Source organism: Manis pentadactyla, chromosome 8 (genome assembly GCF_030020395.1).
Source record: "Manis pentadactyla isolate mManPen7 chromosome 8, mManPen7.hap1, whole genome shotgun sequence".
In the NCBI taxonomy this organism is placed as follows: domain Eukaryota; kingdom Metazoa; phylum Chordata; class Mammalia; order Pholidota; family Manidae; genus Manis; species Manis pentadactyla.
The window spans coordinates 107,133,207-107,155,746 of NC_080026.1; the positions used below are offsets into that span (position 1 = coordinate 107,133,207).

The window sequence follows — 22,540 nt, forward strand, 5'->3', positions numbered from 1 at the left end:
AAGAGTCTAATTTAACTCACTTAATATGCTATTAGAAACACAATCTAAAGGTTCTTTTCTTTTTCTCCTTTTTCTTCCTCCTCCATTCTTTAAATTTTAGGTATCATTCTGTACTCTTTGTCTATCCCTTGATTGACTTTGGGGATAGTTGATTTAATTTTTTCATTTGCTTAGTAATTAGCTATTCTACTTTCTTTACTGTGGTTTTATTACCTCTGGTGACAGCTATTAAACCTTAGGAACACTTCCATCTCTAGCAGTCCCTCCAAAATTCACTGTAGAGATGGTTTGTGTGAGGTAAATTCTCTCAGCTTTTGCTTATCTGGAAATTGTTTAATCCCTCCTTCAAATTTAAATGATAATCTTGCTGGATAAAGTAATCTTGGTTTGAGGCCCTTCTGCTTCATTGCATTAAATACATCATGCGACTCCCTTCTGGCCTGTAAGGTTTCTGCTGAGAAGTCTGATGATAGCCTGATGGGCTTTCCTTTGTATGTGATCTTATTTCTCTCTCTGGCTGCTTTTAGTAGTCTGTCCTTATCCTTGATCTTTGCCATTTTAATTACTATATGTATGTCTTGGTATTTCCTTCCTTGTGTCCCTTGGGTCCCTCCGTGGCTTGAGAGACTATCTCCTTCCCCAGATTGGGGAAGTTTTCAGCAATTACCTCCTCAAAGACACTTTCCCTTTTTCTCTCTCTTCTTCTTCTGGTACCCTATAATGCAGGTATTGTTCCGTTTGGATTGGTCACACAGTTCTCTCAATATTCTTTAATTCTTAGAGATTCTTTTTTCCCTCTGTGCCCCAGCTTCTTTGTATTTCTCTTCTCTAGTTTCTATTTCATTTATTGTCTCCTCCACCATATTTAATCTGTTTTTAATAGCCTCCATTGTTCTCTTCAACGATTGGATCCCCGACTGGAATTCATTCCTGAGTTCTTGAATATCTTTCCGTACCTCCATGAGCATGTTAATGATTTTTATTTTGAACTCCCTTTCAGGAAGATTCATGAGGTCCATGTCATCTTTCTCAGGAGTTATATTAATTTTACTCTGAACCAGAGCCCTTTGGCATTTCATATTTGTATATGGTACCCTATAGTGTCCAGAAGCTCTACTCTCTGGTGCTGCCCAGATCCTGAAGCAATGTTGGGGGTTGCATGGGAGTGGTATTGGTGCCTGGGGGGAGGAAAAAGCTGTTTCCTGCTTCCCAGCTGCTATGCCTGTCTCCACTGCCTGAACCAGTGGGCTGAGCACACAGGTATAAGCCTCTATGCTTTGCATTTGTAGTTGCTGTAGACAGATCTTCCCTCTGGCTGGCCTAATGCCAGGGTAGGGTTTGCCAGTTTGCAAGCCAGGTGTGGCTGGCTGGGAGAAAGGTGCAGTAGGCTGCGTGTCATGGAGGGAGTCCTTGGACCTGTGTAGCCAGCCAGGGAGATGGAGCACCTGAAAATCGTGAAAGCTCCCAACCTGCTGGGCAGAGTCACCTGGACAATTTTGTCTACCTGTCCTTTCTCCTGAGCAGTAAGCTCTGTGCAATCCTTGCCCCTGTAGCAGCCCTCTTGCTAAAGTCTTCCTTGTTAGGAAGTCTCTCAGCCTGCTTGCCTTTCTTTTGTCCCAGAGCAGCCAGATATGGATCCCTGCTTTCCACAAGTGGCTGGAATCTCAGTCTCTCCAGAAATTCTGCCTGTCTTAGCTTTCCAATCCCCTAATCACAAGAGTATCATGAAAGCACCATGAAATGTAGGTTTGTGCTCCCAGAGCAGATCTCTGGAGTTAGGTATTCAGCAGTCCCAGGCCTCCACTCCCTCCCTTCTCCATTTCTCTTACACCTGCCGGTGAGCTGGGGTGGGGGAAGAGCTTGGGTCACGCCAGGCCACAGCTTTGGTACGTTACCTTGTTCCGTGAGGTCCGCTCTTTTCTCCAGGTGTATGCACTCTGGCGCAGCCCTCTTTCCTGTTGCTCTTTCAGGATTAGTTGTATTAATTATATTTTCGTATTATATGCAATTTTAGGAGGAAGCCTCTGTCTTACCTCTCACACTGCCATCTTTAATCCTCCCATGTCTAGGCTAAAAAATTCTGTAAATAAATCAGTTTAAATTGGTTGGATTTACAGCAGCAGACGTTCTGATGAATATATTGCCCTTTAGAATTTAAGATCTGTAGCTTCAAGTTGATCATTCACATCCATCTACAATTTGCCCTTCTCCATATTATAAAAAATATCCTTTATTAGTTCATCATTCATGCATGCATTCAGTTCTTCCTTCCTTTAACCTGCAAACATTTATTGTCTGCCTGCTATGTACAAGTTTGTGCAACTGTCTGGATAGTCAAGGATTATACGTACATGGCTGAGTCGATGGTGGGCTTCTTCTAATATAGTATGTTTTTATATACTTAGGATACACAGATCAATAAATGTGTTGAGAATAATCAGTGCTGTGCTTATTATTTTAGTAATGTGTAAGAATTAAGAGGAGTTCTTTGCCTTCTAAGTGCTTATAGTTGAGTCAAGGAATCCAGATTAATGTATGTGAACCAACATGAACAGCTGATAAATGAATGCACAATTGCACAGTATGGATTTTATGTCTAAGTTTTGATAGGAAGGAAATTAGTGAGGGTTGGCCCAGTCTAGAAAGGTTTCATGAAGGAGGTATAACTTCAGATGGGTTCTTACTTATTAATTGGATTTTATTAGGCACAGAGAATAATTGAAGAAAGGATGGAGTTGAAAATGATTAAGGGTTGATCCAAGAGGGGGAGATTGGTTTGACTAACAATTTGTATTTTGGGGGAATGAGAGGTAGTAGGATATAAGATTGCTATTTTAGGTAAATCCATGTATGAGGTATTTGGAAAGCCAAGTAGAAATTTTGCTTCTTTGTAGTGAAATGGAGACTTCCTTGAGTAAAATGTTTCTTTCTTTCAGTGTGATGCCATTATTTTGATATTAAGATATAAGTGTAATCAAGTGGTGTGAATTAATGTGTTGTGGAAAAGATCTTGTTATATCTATCTGGCTTAAAAAGTTTTTTAAGTAGTAATTAACCTGCAGTGCTGTTCTGTGTTTTATATGTATAATTACTGTAGTTTATATCTCCTTACCTCCCCTATTTTGAGAGATCCCTTAATAACAGCAGCAAAGACATACCCTCACCCCAGGGATTCAGCCAATTAAAAATTAAGGTCACAGTAGATATAAAAACATTTTAAAAGATGTCAGGAATGAAACGAATGTTTGCTTACTCATAGAATACTTGTTTTGAACTCCTGACACTAGGAATGATGTTTAGGTTAATGTTGTGTCACTCTCTTGTTAAATGCTGTCTTTGCTTACGTATTGTTTCATAGCCAGTTACTCAGAGGTAGCAATCAGAGTATTCCAGTATACTGGGATTAGGAAACTTGCTGCAGATGTCCAGATAGTATATATTTGGGCCACACTAGTTGTGTTGCACCTATCAGCTGCTGTTGTAACTTGAAAAAAAGCCATAGACAATATGTAAATGAATTAATATGGTTGTGTCCAGTGAAACTTAATTTGTAAAAATAGGCAACAGGTCAGATTTGGCTCATAGGCTGTTGACTGTAGTTTGCCAGCCCCTCTCTTAGACTTAATGAAGCATTTCATTCCATAACCTTTCACAGTCCCATCTACCCAACTGGCTGACATCACTATCCTTCTTTCTAGTAACTGCAGATGAATTATTTTTGTTCTTTTCTAAGTTTAATTCTTCCATTTGTTCACTAGATGCCATCCCTTCTCACCAGCTGAAAGACGTTGCCTCTGTATTTCTTTCCTTCCTGTCCATGAGTTTTTCCATTTTTACTATATCATTTTCATAAGCATGTAAATCATTGTAATTTCTCCCACCCTTGAAAAGACAGAGAAAACAACTCTACTTCAGTTCTTCTCTCGGCCCTTTATAGTAAAACTCATTGAAAGAGTTGTCTGTACTACATCTCTACCTTTTCTCTTAAATCCATGGTATTCAGCCTTTCTCCTCCCTAACTCCTCTGAAGCTGTTCTAATCAGTGGCACTAGCAGTCTTGACATTAAGTCCAGTGGTCAGTTCTCAGGCCTCATCTTGACAGAGTTGATCAATCCCTGATCCTGGAACCACTTTCTTTGTTTTCAGGGTACCACTCTCCTGATTTACCTTCGTCCTTACTGGTAATCACTTTCAGTCTCATTAGCTGGTTCTTTCTTATCTCTTTCCTTTAAATGTTATGGTGTCTTGAGGCTCAGGCCTTGGACTACTTTTTTATTTACCCCTTGTGATTTCATTACACTTTATATATGTAAATGCACACATATCTACACATACCAATGACCCTCAGCATTTCGTCTTACACCCAGATATCTGTGTTCTGTGTTCAGCTACACATCCCACATTTCCATTTGGATGTGAACTAGCTATCTCAAATATGACATGGCTAAAACTAAACTGTTGATATAGTTTCCAAACCTACTATTCCCACACAGATTTTTCTATATTAGTAAATAACAACTCATTTCTTCCAGTTGCTTAGGTCAGAACTTTTAGAGTTATCCTTGACATGTCTCTCCCAGACAAAATGTAGTCTGTCAGAAGATCCTAAAGGTGCTATCTTTAAAATACATCCCAAGTCTGACCTCGTCATCTCTTACCCGGGTAATTGTAGTGTAGTAGTCTCCTAACTTCCACTCTTCTCTCTCTTCTAAATACTCTGTTCTTAGCATAGCAGCCAGAGTGATTGCTTTAAAAAATAATTCAGTGCATGTTACTTCTTTACCCAGAATGTTCCAGTAGCATCTCATGTTCATAGTAAAACCAAAGTCCTTGCAGTATCCATCAGGCCTTTGAGTCCCCTCATTTCTTTGACCTTATCTTCTGCTGCTTTCCCTTCGGTGCTTATTATTCCAGTCATACTGACCTTCTTGCTATTCCCCAGACAAAACATGTTAGGCACACTTCACACTTGGGGTGTTAACATTTACTCTTTTTTTCTTTTCTTGGACTGCTGTCTGCTTCAACTCCTTAAATAAGATCATGGCTCAACTAAGACTTAAAGTGAGGTCTACCTGACTTTGTATGTAAAATTGCAACTCTGGTTCTGCCTATCTTTCCCTGCTTTATTTTTCTCCACAGCACTTCTCACATTTGAATATATTATATAATTTGCTTACTTTATTATCTAAATAACCGATAGACTGGTAGGTCCATGAGGGGAGAGAGATTTGAACAAAGACTGATATATATTTAGTGCTACCTAAGCCCAGCACTATGCTAGATACTGGTGATACAACAAAGAACATGGCAGATGTGGTCCTTATGCTTATGTAGGTTTTATTCTAGTGGTAGAGACAGACAGAAAATAATTGGCAAATAAAATATTGCCAGAGAAAAAAGCATTGCAAAAAAGAAATGCAAGGGGCTGAAATACAGAACATCTTTTTCCGTTTGAAGAGAGGATGATTTATAAGTTGGGAAAGGCCTTTCTGAGGTGGTGACATTTGAGCTGAGACCTAAAAGATGAGAAGGATATTACCATTTGAAGAATGGGAGAAAGAACATTTCAAGCAGGGAACAGCAGGTGCAAAGGCCTGAGATAGAAAAGGAGTATTTGAGGAACTGAGAGATTATCTGCGGAGCTTGCTGGAGTATATTTACAGATGGGGAGTGTAGTATGAGATGAAGAGAGAGGTACAGGACCAGCTGTCATTGTTCTTTCAGACCTTAGCAAAGAAATTAAATTCTGTTTTAAGCATCTTGGGAAACTAATTATTTATTTTATATTAAGATCATCACTTTTGCTATTGTATAGAGAATAGATTTAGAAGATAGTGGTGGGCAAGAGGGAAGCATGAATACCAGTTGGGAAGACCATTATTTTAATCCAACTTAGAGATGACAGTGGACTAAGGTGATGATAGTGGAGATGGAGAAAAGAAATCAAGATGCATTTTGGAGATAGATTAGATGGGACTTGCAATGGATTAATTTGAGGAGTAAGGGAATGATGAAAAAGAATGATTCCTTGATTTCTGGGTTAAGTAACTGGATGGATTGTGGTGCCATACACTAAGGTGGGGAAGGCTGGGAAGTGGAGTTTGTTTTCTTTCCATAAAGACAGGTGCCTTATAGAGCCAGAGAAAAAAAAAACTGAATAATTAATATTTTGGGAAGTTTAGAAGAAATGGGTTGCATGTTGACACATGTTCTTCTAATCGAGTAGCAATAAATCTTTTAATTTACCCTCCTATCCTCCAGTGTGTTCCAAAATCTTAAGTAAAATCTGCCTGTTCTCCTAAATCACTGCCATAGCAAAATGGCAAAAGAAAGGGACAAGAGATGAAAATATTTTTCCTCTTCACATTAATTTCAGTGGTGTTTGTCGCACTTTGGAGAGGTAACGTCTGATTTTTCTCCCAATTTTAGCATATTAAAAAATGGATTTCTGACTGGGTGTGGGTATGTGAGAGAAAATCAAATTCCTTTACAGCAAAAAAGTAAACATGATGTGTAGCATTTGCTAATGAATAATTTAATCTGAAATCACAGGTGGTCAAATATTTGAGTTGACAGTAAAATAATTAAAAATGTGTTAGGTCTCTGTATACCCAGTCTTCTTAGATTGCTGAGGGGTAAATGAAAAATATGAAATAGAACTTGTTTGAGAAACTTCTAAGTGGAGGTAAAATTTATGAAATGATGTAATTATAAAACAGTTTGTAATAAAGTGGTGAGCAATGGCTGTCCTTTAAATGGATATTCAGAGAAGGGATAGATTAGTATGTATTACAGAAGGTTTCATGTCCTTATAGGAGATAGAATTAGAAAGGAAATTTTATCACTATTGATTTCAGATAGAAGGAAACAACAAGTCTGGTGAAAGGAACAGTATGAACACAGGTAAATATGAGGGAGAGGAAAACATCTTATATATTGGGCACTATGTGCTGTATATGGTGAGCAGTCACAGTTTCAGAGAGAATTAAGAATTAAGATTCACCTGAACCAGGAACTGCTTCTATATTTTAATTTTTAATTTTAAACTCCATAATTGTATAGCAGTGTGATTGGCCTACTTGAATGGTATGTGGCCCATATGCACACTAGCATTTTGAACATTTCTAGATCTTAATCACATTTGCATACTTAACTCTTCATTTCTCTGTTCTGTTTTTAAATTAGGCCACAATGATTCGAAAGGAGCTCACTTCCATTTATACATATGAATTCTGCAAAATTTATTCTTGCTCTTGTTTAAAATATAATAGGCATTAGCCCCTCAGGTAAACTTTTTAAAAACTTAAAACAGCTACAGAAGAAGTCAGCATGTTTGTTCCAAGTCATGAAAAGGTAATTGTTATTTTGCAGGCATTAAAGTAGGTTCTGCTTTGAAAATAAGAGTTTCAGATTTTTTGGTGTTTTCTTATAGGTTCCTTTTAGGCAGAACCTTCTAGTTTTTCAGTAAGCTCTTCCTGCTGCATGCTGCTTTTATTCTATCTCAAGTTATATATTCATATGACCATTTTGCATATAGGTAACTTTTTTTTTATTAAGGTATCATTGATATACACTCTTATGAAGGTTTCACAAGAAAAACAACGTGGTTACTACATTCACCCTTAATATTGAGCCCCCCACATACCCCATTGCCGTCACTGTCCATCAGTGCATACAGTTATCTTGCAGAAAAAATTCAGTGACTCAAGGACTGCAATAGTTGTAAAAAATAATGACTAATTATATTAGTTTTCCTATCTGTGTGAAGTGACAAGTTATACACAGCTCCTTGCTGAGTCACAAATAGGGCTAAGCTAATAACCAAGAGTTTTTTAGTGCAAGATTTAAACAACAAGAATGTAGTGAGTAGCGAGTAGCCCAGAGATTCTTCCTTCTTAAAACATTTCACTAAAGCTCAAAACTATAAAATGCCTTTGCTTTTTAATCTGGTGTAGAAAGCAAACAAAATTTAGGGATGTAACCTTTTTGATTATCGCTATGCAAATCTTCCTTATTCTTGGGAATCATCTTATACTTTGGGAATCATCTTTTTAAAATTTAATATCATACCTACTATGTGTTTCTGAACCTATGTTAACACTGCCAGTTCTCTTGCCTCATTTTTTATTTGAATTGTCAGTCCTCTAGTTTTCTCACTTCTGTCTTTACTCTCTTTCTCCACTATCTCTTGCTTTCTGGTACCATTCTAATAATATTTCTAAAGTAACTGTTTTTATAACTTCTCTCTGCTAATGAACAACCACTGGTTCCTGGTTACTTTTCATTTCAAGTTAAATCTGTTTTGTATAGTCTGTTGTCACTCAGCTTCCCCATTATACATTTTCTGCTCGATCTAGATCCTGTAGTGCCATGGGCACAGAAATATTTTTCTTCCAGTGTTTCTTTATTCTGTTTTTCTGATTTATTTAGATAGCCTTGCTCCTTTCTTCAAAGTTCAAGTCCCTCTGCTTTTCAAAGGATGATCATAAAACCTACCATTTTGTGAAATAAACACAGTGAATGTTGATCTATCAACTTACTGCCTTAAGTAAGAGTCTTTGGTTACAAGTAAAGAACTAGTTAGTTTAAGCTCATATAAGCTGAAAAGGGGAAATTATTTTAAGGATGCAAGATTTCCTAGAATTCAGGGGCAGGCAGGTCACAGTAAAGACTTGTAGTGGTATTGCCCTCTTGGTTTCAATTACATTAGGAGAGCTGATGACTCTTTCCCTGTTCTGGTTTTTGCTTTGCCATGCTTTAAAAAAATTAATCTGTTGTCAGTAGTTTGGAGGGTAATGTTACAGATTTGTCTATGCTTATACAAACATACACAGTAAGTATCTTTCTAAGTCAATTTAGTACATACACCTCTATGTTTTCGTGTGGATGTTCCATAATTTGCTTGATCATTTTCCTATTCACGGACATTTAAGTATTGCTGACAGATACCTATATGTTGTACTTTTCTTTATGTAGGGTACATTGTTAAAAGTGAGATTTATGGGAGTATACTTAGAAAATGTGAAGGAAATTGATTATTTTCAAAGAAAATATGAATTGCCAAAAGTGACTCAAGCAGAACCCAAAAAACATTAAAAGAACTTGTAAAGATTGTAGGACCTATTATCTGGTGCAGTCTCTGTGTAATTTTTTTTCATTAGCTTTTTTTTAAATAAAGGTATTGATATGCAGTCACATGAGCAACATTGTGGTTATTAGACCCCCCATTATCAAGTCCCCACCACATACTCCATTACAGTCACTGTCCATCAGCACAGTAAGATGCTATAGAGTCATTACTTGTCTTCTCTGTGCTATACTGCCTTCCCCATGCTCCCCCTACATTATGTATGCTAATCATAATGCCCCTTAGTCCCCTTGTCCCTCCCTTCCCACCCATCCTCCCCAGTCCCTTTCCCTTTGGTAAGGTAACTGTTAATCCATTCTTGGGTTCTGTAAGTCTGCTGCTGTTTTGTTTTTTTAGTTTTTGCTTTGTTGTTATACTCAACAGATGAGTGAAATCATTTGGTACTTGTTTTTCTCCGCCTGGCTTTTTTCATTGACCACAATAGCCTCTAGCTCTGTCCATGTTGTTTCAAATGGTAGGATTTGTTTCCTTCTTATGGCTGAATAATATTCCATTGTGTATATGTACCACCTCTTCTTTATCCATTCATCTACTGATGGATACTTAGGTTGCTTCCATTTCTTGGCTATTGTAAATAGTGCTGCAATAAACATAGGGGTGCATATGTCTTTTTCAAACTGGGATCCTGTATTCTTAGGGTAAATTCCTAACAGTGGAAATCCTGGGTCAAATGGTATTTCTATTTTTAGTTTTTTGAGGAACCTCCATACTGCTTTCCACAATGGTTGAACTAATTTACATTCCCACCAGTAGTGTAGGAGGGTTCCCCTTTCTCCACATTCTTGCCAGCATTTATTGATGTTTGTCTTTTGGATGCTGGCCATCCTAACTGGTGTGAGGTGATATCTCATTGTGATTTTAATTTGCATTTCTCTGATGATTAGCAATGTGGAGCATCTTTTCATGTGTCTGTTGGCCATCTGAATTTCTTCTTTGGAGACATGTCTGTTCAGATCCTCTCTCCATTTTTTAATCAGGTTATTTGCTTTTTGGTTGTTGAGGCACGTGAGCTCTTTATATATTTTGGATGTCAACCCCTTATTGGATATGTCATTGATGAATATATTCTCCCATACTGGAGGATGCTTTTTTTGTTTACTAATGGTGTCCTTTGCTGTACAGAAGCTTTTTAGTTTGATACAGTCCCACTTGTTCATTTTTGCTTTTGTTTCCCTTGCCTGGGGAGATATGTTCATGAAAGAGTTGCTCATGTTTATATTCAAGAGAGTTTTGCCTATGTTTTCTTCTAAGAGTTTTATGGTTTCATGACTTACATGTAGGTCTTTGATCCATTTTGAGATTACTTTTATGTTTGGAGTTAGACAGTAATCCAGTTTCATTCTCTTGCATGTAGCTGTCCAGTTTTGCCAATACCAGTTGTTGAAGAGGCTGTCATTTCCCCATTGTATATCCATGGCTCCTTTATCGTATATTAATTGACCATATATGCTTGGGTTAATATCTGGATTCTCTAGTCTGTTCCATTGGTCTATGGGTCTGTTGTTGTGCCAGTACCAAATTGTCCTGATTACTGTGGCTATGTAGTAGAGCTTAAAGTTGGGAAGCGTAATCCCCCCTGCTTTGTTCTGCTTTCTCAGGATTGCCTTTGCTAGTCGGTGTCTTTTGTGGTTCCATATGATTTTTAGAACTATTTGTTCCAGTTCGTTGAAGAATGCTGTATTTTGATAGGGATTGCATTGAATCTGTATATTGCTTTAGGCAGGATGGCTATTTTGACAATATTAATTCTTCCTACACAAGAGCATGGGATGAATTTCCATTTATTAGTGTCCTCTTTAATTTCTCTCAAGAGTATCTTGTAGTTTTCAGGGTATAGGTCTTTCACTTCTTTGGTTATTAGGTTTATTCCTAGGTATTTTATTCTTTTTGATGCAATTGTGAATGGATATGTTTTCCTGATTTCTCTCTCTGCTAGTTCATCGCTAGTGTATAGGAGTGCAACAGATTTCTGTGTATTATTTTTGTATCCTGCAACTTTGCTGAATTCAGGTATTAGTTCTAGTAGTTTGGAGTGGATTCTTTAGGGATTTTTATGTACAATATCATGTCATCTGCAAGCAGTAACAGTTTAACTTCTTCCTTTTATTTCTTTGTGTTGTCTGATTGCCATGGCTAGAAGCTCCAGAACTATTTTGAGTAAAAGTGGGGAGAGTGGGCATCCTTGTCTTGTTCTTAATCTTAAAGGAAGAGCTTTCAGTTTCTCCCTGTTCAGTATGATGTTGGCTGTGGGTTTGTCATATATGGCCTTTATTATGTTGAGGTACTTGCTCTCTATGCCCATTTTTTTGACAGTTTTTATCATGAATGGGTGTTGAATTTTGTCAAAAGCTTTTTCGGCGTCTGTGGAGATTGTGATTTTTGTCCTCCTTTTTATTGATGTTGATGGATTTTCCAATGTTGTACCATCCTTGCATCCCTGAGATGAATCCCTCTTGATCATGATGCATGATCCTCTTGATGTATTTTTGAATTCAGTTTACTGGTATGTTGTTGAGTAGTTTTACATCTATGTTCATCAGGGATTTTGGTCTGTAATTTTCTTTTTTTGTGGTGTCTTTGCCTGGTTTTGGTATTAGAGTGATTCTGGCCTAATAGAATAAGTTTGGAAGTATTCCCTTCTCTATTTTTGGGACAACTTAAAGGAGAATGGGTATTATGTCTTCTCTAAATGACAGATAAAATTCAGCAGTGAAGCCTTCTGGTGTGGGAGCTTTGTTCTTGGGTAGTTTTTGGATTACCGATTCAATTTCATTGCTGGTAATTGGTCTGTTCAGATTTTCTGTTTCTTCCAGGATCAGTCTTGGAAGGTTGTATTTTTCTAGACAGTAGTCCATTTCTTCTAGGTTATCCAGTTTGTTACCATATAATTTTTCATAGTACTCTCTAATCATTTTTTGTATTTCTGTGGTGTCTGTAGTGATATTTCTATTCTCATTCCTGACTCTCTTTATGTGATTAGATTCTTTTTTCTTGATAAGTCTGGCTAGGGGTTTATCTATTTTGTTTATTTTCTCAAAGAACCAGCTCTTCATTTCATTAATTTTTTTGTATTATTTTATTCTTCTCAATTTTATTTATTTCTTCTCTGATCTTTATTATGTCCCTCCTTCTACTAACTTTGGGCCTCATTTGTTCTTCTTTTTCCAGTTTCAATAATTGTGAATTTAGACTGTTCATTTGGGATTGTTCTTCCTACTTTAAGTAAGCCTGGATTGCTATATACTTTACCCTTAGAACTGCCTTTGCTGTGTCCCACAGAAGTTGGGGCATTGCACTATTGTTCTCATTTTTCTCCATGTATTTCTTGATCTCTGTTTTATTTGGTCATTGATCCAATTATTATTTAGGAGCATGTTGTTAAGCCTCCATGTGTTTGTGATCCTTTTTGTTTTCTTTGTACTATTTATTTCTAGTTACATATCTTTGTAATCTGAGAAGCTGCTTGGTACAATTTCAGTCTTTTTGAATTTGCTGTGGCTCTTTTTGTGGCCTAGTATGTGGTTTATTCTGGAAAATATTCCATGTCCACTAGAGAAGAATGTGTATCCTGCTGCTTTTGGGTGGAGTGTTCTATAGATGTCTGTTAGGTCCATCTGTTCTAATGTGTTGTTCAGTGCCTTTGTGTCCTTAATTATTTTCTGTCTGGTTGATCTGTCCTTTGGAGTGAGTGGAGTGTTGAAGTCTCCTAGAGTGAATGCATTACATTCTATTTCCCCCTTCAATTCTGTTAGTATTTGTTTCATATATGTAGGTGTTCCTGTTTAAGGTGCATAGGTATTTATAATGGTTATATCCTCTTGTTGGACTGACCTCGTAATCATTATGTAATATCCTTGTCTCTTGTTACTTTCTTTGTTTTGAATCTATTTTGTCTGATACAGTACTGCAACACCTGCATTTTTCTCCCTATTAGTTGCATGAAATATCTTTTTCCATCCCTTCAGTTTTAGACTGTGTATGTCTTTGGATTTGAAGTGAGTCTCTTGTAGGCAGCATATAGATGGATCTTGCTATTTTATCCATTCTGTAACTCTTTGTCTTTTGATTGGTGCATTGAGACCATTTACATTTAGGGTGATTATCAATAGATATGTACTTAATTGCCATTGCAGGCTTTGGATTCATGGTTACCAAAGAAAGGTTCAAGGGAAGCTTCTTCAATATCTAGTAGTCTACCTTAACTCACTTATTACATTATTATAAACACAGTCTGATGATTCTTTATTTCTCTCCCTTCTTTTTCTTCCTCCTCCACTCTTTATATGTTAGGTGTTTTATTCTGTACTCTTTGTGTACCCCTTGACTGATTTTGTGGGTAGCTGATTTAATTTTGCATTTGGTTAGTATTTAGTTGGTCTACTTCCTTTGCTGTGGTTTTATTTTCTCTGGTTACAGCTGTTTAGTCTTAGGCACACTTCCATCTAGAGCAGTCCCTTTAAAATACCCTGTAGAGATGGTTTGTGGGAGGTAAATTCCCTCAACTTTTGATTATCTGTGAATTGTTTAATCCCTCCTTCAAATTTAAATGATAATCTTGCTGGGTAGAGTATTCTTTGTTCTCGATCCTTCTGTTTCATTGCATTGAATATATCATGCCACTCCCTTCTGGCCTATAAGGTTTCTGCTGAGAAGTCTGATGAAAGCCTGATGGGTTTTCCTTTGTAGGTGATCTTTTTCTCTCTCTGACTGCTTTTAATACCTTGTCCTTGTCCTTGATCTTTGCCATTTTAGTTATTATATGCCTTGGTGTTGTCCTCCTTGGGTCCCTTGTGTTGGGAGATGTGTGGACTTCCATGGCCTAAGAGACAACTTCCTTCCCCATATTGGGGAAGTTTTCAGTAATTATTTCTTCAAAGGCATTTTCTATCCGTTTTTATCTCTCTTCTTCTTCTGGTACCTCTATATGTGAATATTGTTCTGTTTGAATTGGTCACACAGTTCTGTTAATATTCTTTCATTCCTAGAGATCCTTTTTTCTCTCTCTGCCTCAGTTTCTCTGTATTCCTGTTCTCTGACTTCTATTCCATTCACTGTTTCCTCCACCTCACCTAATCTGCTTTTAAATTCCTCCATTGTTTGTTTCATTTTAGTTATCTCCCTCCTGAATTCATCCCTTAGCTCTTGAATATTTTTCTGTAGCTCCATTAGCATGCTTTTGACTTTTATTTTGAATTCTTTTTCAGGAAGATTAGTGATTTCAGTCTCATTGAGCCCTCTTTCTGGTGTTTGAGGGATTTTGGATTGAACAAGGTTCTTCTGTCTTTTTATAGTCCTGGAGTGATGGGAGTGGTCACCGGCAAGTGGCACAGGTGTCAGCTGGGAGGACAAAGTCCCTCCCTGCTTGCTGGTTGCCATGCCCTTCTCCGCTGTCTGTGCCGTTTAACCGCATGCAGGGAGTGACCCCTGAGTTAGTCCCCTAAACTGCCCTGGGCAGGGTCACCCTTGGGATGGCCTAGGGTGATAGTGGAGGTGTCAGGCAAGCAGTGCAGGTTCCACCATGGTAACAAAGCCCCTTCATGGCTCCCAGTCTCAGCGCCTGTCTCTGCTGTCTGTGCCGGTCATCTGGGTGCAGGAAGTAGCCTCTAGGTCTGGGCTAGTTAGCCAGACACAGGGAGAAGCCTCCGCATTAAGCTGTGTAGTTGCTGTAGGCAGGGCTGCCCTCCGGCTCGTCTGCAGCAATGGTGGAGACAGTTGGTTTGCGCCAAGGTGCTGATGGAGAGGAAGGAGTGGCAGGCTGCTTATAGTGGTGAGAGGCCTCAGGGCTGCATTGCCAACCAGGGAGATTGGGCACCTGAAGCTCCTGAAAGTTACCAGCCTACTGGGTTGAGTATACCAGGATGATTTTGTCCACCTGTTTCTTCTCCTAAATCCTTGCCCCTTTTGCACCCCTCTGACTGTTGAGATGTCCCTTAAAGTGCCTGCTTTCCTTTTGTTCCAGGGCAGCCAGTTGTTGGAACCTGTTGCAGTCTTAGTCTCACACTTTGCTTTTCAGCCCCTCTATTCTCCAGAGCACCATGCAGTGTGGGTCTGTGCTCCAAGGTAGATTTCTAGGGCTGGGTTTAGTAGTCCTCTGCTTCCACTCCCTCCCTGCTCTGATTCGTTTCCTCCCTCTGGTGAGCTGGAATGGGGGTAGTGCTCAGGTCCCGCCAGGTCACCATTTTTTACCTTACCCTTTTCGTGAGATGTTGACTTCTCCCAGATGTAGACTGGCTGGTGTACTGTTAGTTCTGGTCACTCTTTTAGGAATAGTTGTATTTGCTGTATTTTCAAAATATATGTGGTTTTGGGAGGAGATTTCTGCCACACTACTCACGCTATCATCTTTTCTCTGGTCCAGTCTATGTAATTTTAAGGAGCAGACAATTCTCATGTTTAGTGAACTATTCTCCAGCAGATGAAATGGTGGAAAGCATTTTGATTCATTTTAGAAATTCTCCCTAATACCAATACCAAATCTATTAAAGATAGCATCAAAAAAAGAAAATTCTAAATAAAATTCCATCAGATAACACTATTACAGAATAATATGCTTAGGTGATGCAAAAATATTTCAACATTATACTTTCTGTTCATTTATTTTATTGTATACAGGCCTGCCTTGCTATCTGAAAGTAGAGCATTCCTATGAAACCCTTAGTAAGTTGAAATGGCATTAAGTGAAGAAGTGAAGTGATGAAGAAGCATTTGCCATTAATTTATATGGAAAAAGTTTTGCATATTCTCAGACCCAAAAAATAACCTCTCTTAGGCATTTTTGATAATTCAGGGCACATCTTGCTAACAGATGCACAAAATCAATTGGTATAAAGCACAGATATGTACAGACACTGTTCAAAGCAATGGCAGCTTGACACTGAAACACTGAATGTAGAGCCTGGGGAAGGAGTTTAGTGGGGTCACTGTCACTGCACTGGATGCATGCTGCCTCCAAGATGGTTTGCTGCAAAACAAGTGCTGAGTGCTATTTTTGCTTTTTGCCTTTCTGCATAAAAGCGAACATTTCTCTTCAGATTTCTTTTGTACTAACCAGATCAGGTACTAACATTGGTCTTTTGTAAAAATGAAGTGATGTAACATGAACTTTCAAAAAACTAGGGGATATCTGTATAGAAAAAATAGTCAAATTTAGGTTGATGTTATGATTTTTACTTTTTCTTTTAACAATGTACCAAGATCAAGAAGCACATTATTAGCTGAGTGCCATTTGTTTTCTCTGTAAAATACATGCAACTTTTCTTTTTTTTGTTTGTATAACAACACTGCATGTATAACTGCTATTCTGAGTACCAACTCTCTTTACTTACTTTTTAGGTAAACTCATGGCTCACAAATTAATAAACAAAAAATCTCTTCTCGTAGTGTGAATTTATATAGCATGAGTGACATCTAATAGAATAATTTTTCATTCTCTGAATGTTGTACTTGCCATTAACGTTGTGGCTGTTGTTAGTCTTTTCTGTAGTGGTGTGATTAGATACCTGTGTGTTGAAATAAGGAGTGCAATATTGAATGATACCGATTTTGTTTTGGTTTCTTCTCTACCTTTAGTGTAAACATTCATCAATTTTTGGTATCAAGTTTACTATTTTAAGTTTAATCAGGAAAAGTTCAGTTGGTTTTCCACACAGTCATTTGCTTTGTTTGTGAATTTTCAGAATTCACATAGCTTTATGTCACTTTCTGATAAAGTTTCCTAACAGTGTGGTCTAGAGGCAAAGATTGTCTTTATTGTTACATCCAAATATAAGCTATTCACTTGTGCTCTGATAAGGAAGTATGCTAATAGGCCATAGTGATCCAACAACATTAAGAAAAACCAACATAAGGATAACCAGTAGTCACTATAAACATTTGTGTGTGTGTATTACTGACTTTTTACTGTGAGTTTACATGGGTCCACATGTCTGTTTATCCATCCATTCTCTATTTGTGTATTTGAAGAAGTTAAATATATGTCTTCTGTTTTCTGATTTTTTCACTTAGTGCATCTTGGATATCTTCTTATTAATGTGGGTTTACAATACTGTTTCTAAAATTGAGTAGTATTCCACTGAATGAAAGTACTATAATTTATTGGTGGGCATTTAGTTATTTTTACTTTTGTGATTTTGTAAACAATGCTGCAGTGAACATACCTGGTTATTACTTTTAGGACACATTATTAGAAGTGAATTAGAAGTTCTGTACTTTCTTCCCAGATATATATATATTTTTTAATTATAATATGTTTAATAACTACAATTAACTATATATAACAAACTGTTCTTTATAAAGGTTGTGTCAGCTTCAATTCCTATCACTGGTATATTGTTGTGCCTCTAGTATCAAAAGTGAAGGCTTAGAAAACACAAGTATTAATTTTTCTTGTTAGATTCACTAGACAGAAAGTTAGCTCTGTAAAGTTGCTGAATAGTTTCTAAGTGCTTGCCCTCAGTCTCTCTCATATATCTTGTCATGGACTAGTGACAAATGGTTCATGGACCATCCATAGACCTTAATTTTTAGTAGTACACACACACGCTCCACACATTGTCATTTAATCCTCTTGCTTTTGGTGTGGTACACACTGTCTCAGTGTTGTCTGCTCTCCCCTTTTCAGAGATTCTGTTTTACTTTTCTGCAGAGAATATGCCTCTGGACTTCTGCACTGGTGGGGAATAACAGTTACCTAGCATGATGGAGTGGGGAAGGGAATCTTAGCATCTAACCAGAATTCAAGGAGCTTTCTCCAAATTTGTTTAATTTAGCTTCCTCCTCCCTTCCCATTTCATAGTTGCTTGGTGCTACCAGTTTGAAGGCGTTTGAAGTGAGTTCTTAGCTTTCCCCACAGTCTGCTTGGGATTAAGTTTTCTTGGGTCTGCAAGGTTTGTTTACTACTTATCTTCTGAACATCTGCATTTTCTTGATATTGTCACCTCTCCTGTGTCCATTGTTAATTTTTCTTTAAGGACTTCCTATACATTTGTCATGTTTTAAATGTTTCCCTTCTCCAGTCTTCTTTCTTAACTGTATTAACAAAATATTTACATTGTTTCTTTGTAGATTTTATTGTTGACAGATACTTCTCCTATATCACATTATTTCCTTTTTAGTTGTTTTTTTCTTGTGGAAATTTGGTTTTGCTGAAGTACTTGAAACTTTTTATCCAAAAAGAGTACATATGTAGTATATTCTCTGCATCTTTGCATATCTAAAATTGTGTTTTCCCCTCTCGTATTAGTGTTTTCCTGCGTACAGAAGTAATTCTTGCGTTAATCCTTTTCCCTCAGAATTCTATAAATATTATTCCATTGTCTCCTGGCATTTGGAATTGTGAGTAAAATGTTGTTTCATTAAAGTTGGTATTGCTGATGAAAAACCAAATACATTTGGTTTTTGGTAGCATTTCACTTTTATCTTTTACACTAAAAAATTTTAGTAGGATAAGTTCTACTAATAACCTTGCTTGGCATTTGGGGAGATTTTGATTTTGAAAATTGAAGTCTTTTTTAAAAACTTTTTTTATCTTGTTTTCAAAATCATTATTTCTCCTCCATCTACTTTGTTCTCTCTTTCATGGCAGTTATGTTGTTTTCAGGATGTGATCTCGGGTCTTACTGAGATTGCCAATTATTACTTGTTTTTTTTCTAAGCTCTCCCCTTTTTCCTGCAATAACTTTAATGTAGTCACTGTTTTTTGAAAATGGGGGAGAGGTTTCTCTGAGTGTTCAGAGTATTTTCCCTTTTTTGAGCTACTGCATCTAGTGATGTTCTGCCTGCTCATCTTTTCTGTTGGTAGTTGAGATGAATTCTTAGCGAATAAACCAAGATTTTCTCATTTTTTTAGTAAGAAGAAGGGGGAAAGTTAATGTAATTTTTTCTCATAGCTTAGAGGTCCTTATTTACATGTATGGAGAAAGCACAGCACTTTTTAAGCAGCATGGATATAGGAAGATTTATCTTTGTTCAGAAATAATTTCCTCTTTACATATTTCTTGACAGCTGGTGCTAGCAACTCCCAACTCTGTCTGGCCTCCGGACTCAGCTCAAAGCTCTGGATTCATTCTCTTCCTCCTCATACCTCAGCCTGAGCTTTTTTTTACTCCAAAGGGCTCCACATGATCTTTCTCTCCCTAGGTATGTAAAGGGGAAGGAGTGTGTGGAATTATGTCCTGCATTTCAGTTTGTAGGGCATAATACATAGATACTCATAATTGGCTGAATGAACATCCCCCAATGGATTTCCTCTTTGAAACTGGTGCTTAGCAGAGTCAGGGTTTGTTTTCATTCTTCTCTTTGGATCATGTCCCACTGAACACCTTGCCATATGTATATGGAATGTTTTTCTAGTTTATAGCCCCTCTGTGGGATGGGCTTTCTTTATTAAATTTTTTCGTTTATGTTTCAGTGGGCAGTTGGGAGAGGGGAAAAAGTCAAATGGTTTAAGTTGCCATCTTGATGCAGGAAACTCCCTAGGTTACTTTAAAGGGCCAGTCATACTTCATACAAATGGTGTTATTTCAAGGGTCAGTGACATGTTGGTCATCTTGTGAAGTAATAGTACATCTGTAGAAAGTAGTAGCTTAAATGGGAGATTTAAGATAAGTCATCTTTGTTGGTGGTGTAGAGATTGGACTGTATGAAAAGAGCATTAATTAATAGGTTGGAAGATGAAAATTATAATTCTTCTTTCCTTTTTTTATGTCATGCAAGATACTCACAACATAACAAATTTTTTGCCTATAGGTAGCAACCCTAGTATAATTTGCTACCAGGTATCTTTGCTTCCACATACTACAGATTGAACATAAAGACAAAATAGATTCTCCAAACTTAAAATTTGAGGGTAAATAACAAATCCCAAACTATCTAAAATATACAAACTACCCTAATATTGTATTATATATGCCATATATGAAATGTAAGAAATGTTGGCATTCAACATTAATTACTTAGTAGTTATCAAACTTAAGAAAGAGCTAAGTGAATTTCTCAAAAAGGTGGTCCCTTTTATCAAATTGTTTTGCTTGTGAAGAAAGAACATGCACTTTAGTGGGTGAAGTTTGTGGCATCTGTTTTGGCTGCCATGCATCCTACTTAATTATATTCTATTCTTTGTGTACTAGAAGGTTGAGGGTTACTGGATGGTCAGATCGAAGTAATGTATTAATAATAAATGTCATGCCTCATCCTTTAGATTGCAGGTTATGGTCCATGGTTTTGAATCGTTAGCAAAGCTCCCATCAAAATAACTCAATTCATAGTAGGTTATTTATTAGTCAGTGTTAGTTTACTGAGTTATTTAAAATCATATTTTTATACTGATTGTTGGACTTTGGGATATGTTGTAAGAAATATTTTAAATTGTGTAGATAATTTTGAAATGGAATTATGGTGGTTAGAAATAATATAAAAATCTAATTTTTTAGCATTACACATATATTTTTGGACACATGTAATATCATAGTAAGAAGCAATTTGCTGTTTGCAATGAAATCCATGGTACTATTGCCTCTTGATTATATACAGTAATGCAAAAGCTTGGGTATTGATCCAGAATGACCACAATATGGTATTTTGGCAAACAGAAGGACCATTACTGGGTATGCTTAAAAAGTTTCACATGTTTGGATTCTACCCTCAGAATCTGGTATGGTGCAAACGTCACAGGTGATTATGACACTTGTCACTGTTGAGAATGTGACACTGTGTAAATCACCTCAGTTGGAGTATCTACCAGGTATCACTGAACTTTTTTCTAGCCATTTATTATTCTTCTCACTTTTGAAGAAAAAGTTTTTACATTTAGCTTTAAATAATATAGTAAAAAAAAAGTAAATAAAATGTACTTAATTAGACATAATATGTAAAAGAAATTCAGTAAACTGGTACCCTTCTAATGAATTCATTATCCGTTTAACATAAAGAAGAATATTGAAGAATGTGTCTTTTAGACCTAACCAAAAGTATCATGCTTGAGAAATATTAAAAGGGCCTCTTAGAGGGATAAAGGAGTATAAATATAAAGTTCAATTATAAAGTGAAAAAGTCAAAGGGTTGAAAAGTACAGCATAGGAAATAAGAGTTTAAAAGGGGGAGGGGCTCTTAATATGTAGTGATTTAATTTGATTATATTCCCTCAAAGGATTTCTAAAACATTGAAGTTCCTAGTTATTTCAATTAATTGAAAATTAAAGCTGAGACCTTTTTATAGACATTATGGATGAAGGTTCAAGTGATTTACACTTTTCTTTTTCTAGTTTTATCAATTATTTGTATACATATTTAAGATCAGAAAAGTAAGAAAATGTTATTATATTTCTACTATCGAAACTTCACTAATTCGATTTCAATCTCAGCAGTATATTGTGACATCTTATTACTTTACTACTTTTATTCCTCTGCAGTTTGAATCATAGTGTCTCATACATGGTAATCACATAAAATGATGGTGGCTACAATTTGTATAGCACTTTATGGGATACTGTTATATATGTTTTCTCATTTAATCTTCACAACAACCCTGTGAAAGAGGGGAAGTACTAATTTATTTTTATTTTTCTCTACTTGTAGATGGAGAAATTAAGACACAGAGATTGAGGCTTGTCTAGAGTAACACAGACAAGTAAGTGTTTGAATTAATGGAGGCACGTACATTAGGTGGGTACACAGAATGGGTGCAAGGATTTCCTTGTTGCCATATGCCTGAGTTCTATGGATAAAAAGCCAGTCAGAATGGTGAGGAACCAGAAAGAGGTAGTAAGGGTGGCCTTGAGCAATACCACAGAGAATGGGCTCTACCTTTTAATCTCTTCTTTTTTCTTTGTTTAATCAGTTAGTAATGATAACTTGAGAGAGCAGATGTCTTTTTGGTGTTGTTAAATGAATACTTTTATTTTAAACATCAGTGGCCCCTGAGGCACTAAGGAAATAGAAAATCTGGAGAGAAGTCAGTTGAAATTTTCAAAGTAATGGCTATGGTATCCGCTAAACAAGTGAGAAAGTTAATGTGTGTAATTGGAACCACATGTGTGTAATTGGAACTAGTTTTTATGGTTCTCACGAAGATATTAAATATTCTTGTTTAAAAATTATTGTATCAACTTAATATAAAAAAAACTTTGGGCTTAAGGGCACTTACCCAATTGTGGTTTCTTTAGATGAAGAAACTGTGGTGCAGAGAAATTTGAAGCTTACCCAGTGTCACAGAGCAGAGCTGGAAGTAAAGCTTCTATTTCCTGATTTCCAGATTGGTGTTATTTATACTTCAAACTATTACTTCTTGGTAAGCTGTTCCTAAAATACTTAAGAGGCCTTTTATATCTTTTATTTATTTGTTTGATCAACATTCTTTGTGTCAAAATGAATTTAAAAATATGAAATTTACCTATA

General features: G+C 36.7%; 1 protein-coding gene across 17 annotated transcripts in view; it reads left to right on the forward strand.

Moving 5' to 3' along the window:
• ZNF518A (zinc finger protein 518A) overlaps window positions 1-22,540 on the forward strand; it is a 125,292-nt gene that overhangs the window by 10,073 nt on the left and 92,679 nt on the right. For 11 of the 17 annotated variants that reach the window (XR_008998969.1, XR_008998970.1, XR_008998971.1 and 8 more), the window contains exons 3-4: window positions 21,722-21,773; window positions 22,309-22,433. The gene's annotated coding sequence lies outside the window, so the exon portion shown is untranslated. Of the gene's footprint in view, window positions 1-19,150; window positions 19,286-21,721; window positions 21,774-22,308; window positions 22,434-22,540 lie in introns of all 17 variants that reach the window. The other 6 variants (XM_036886531.2, XM_057506168.1, XM_036886529.2 and 3 more) reach the window with 1 other exon arrangement.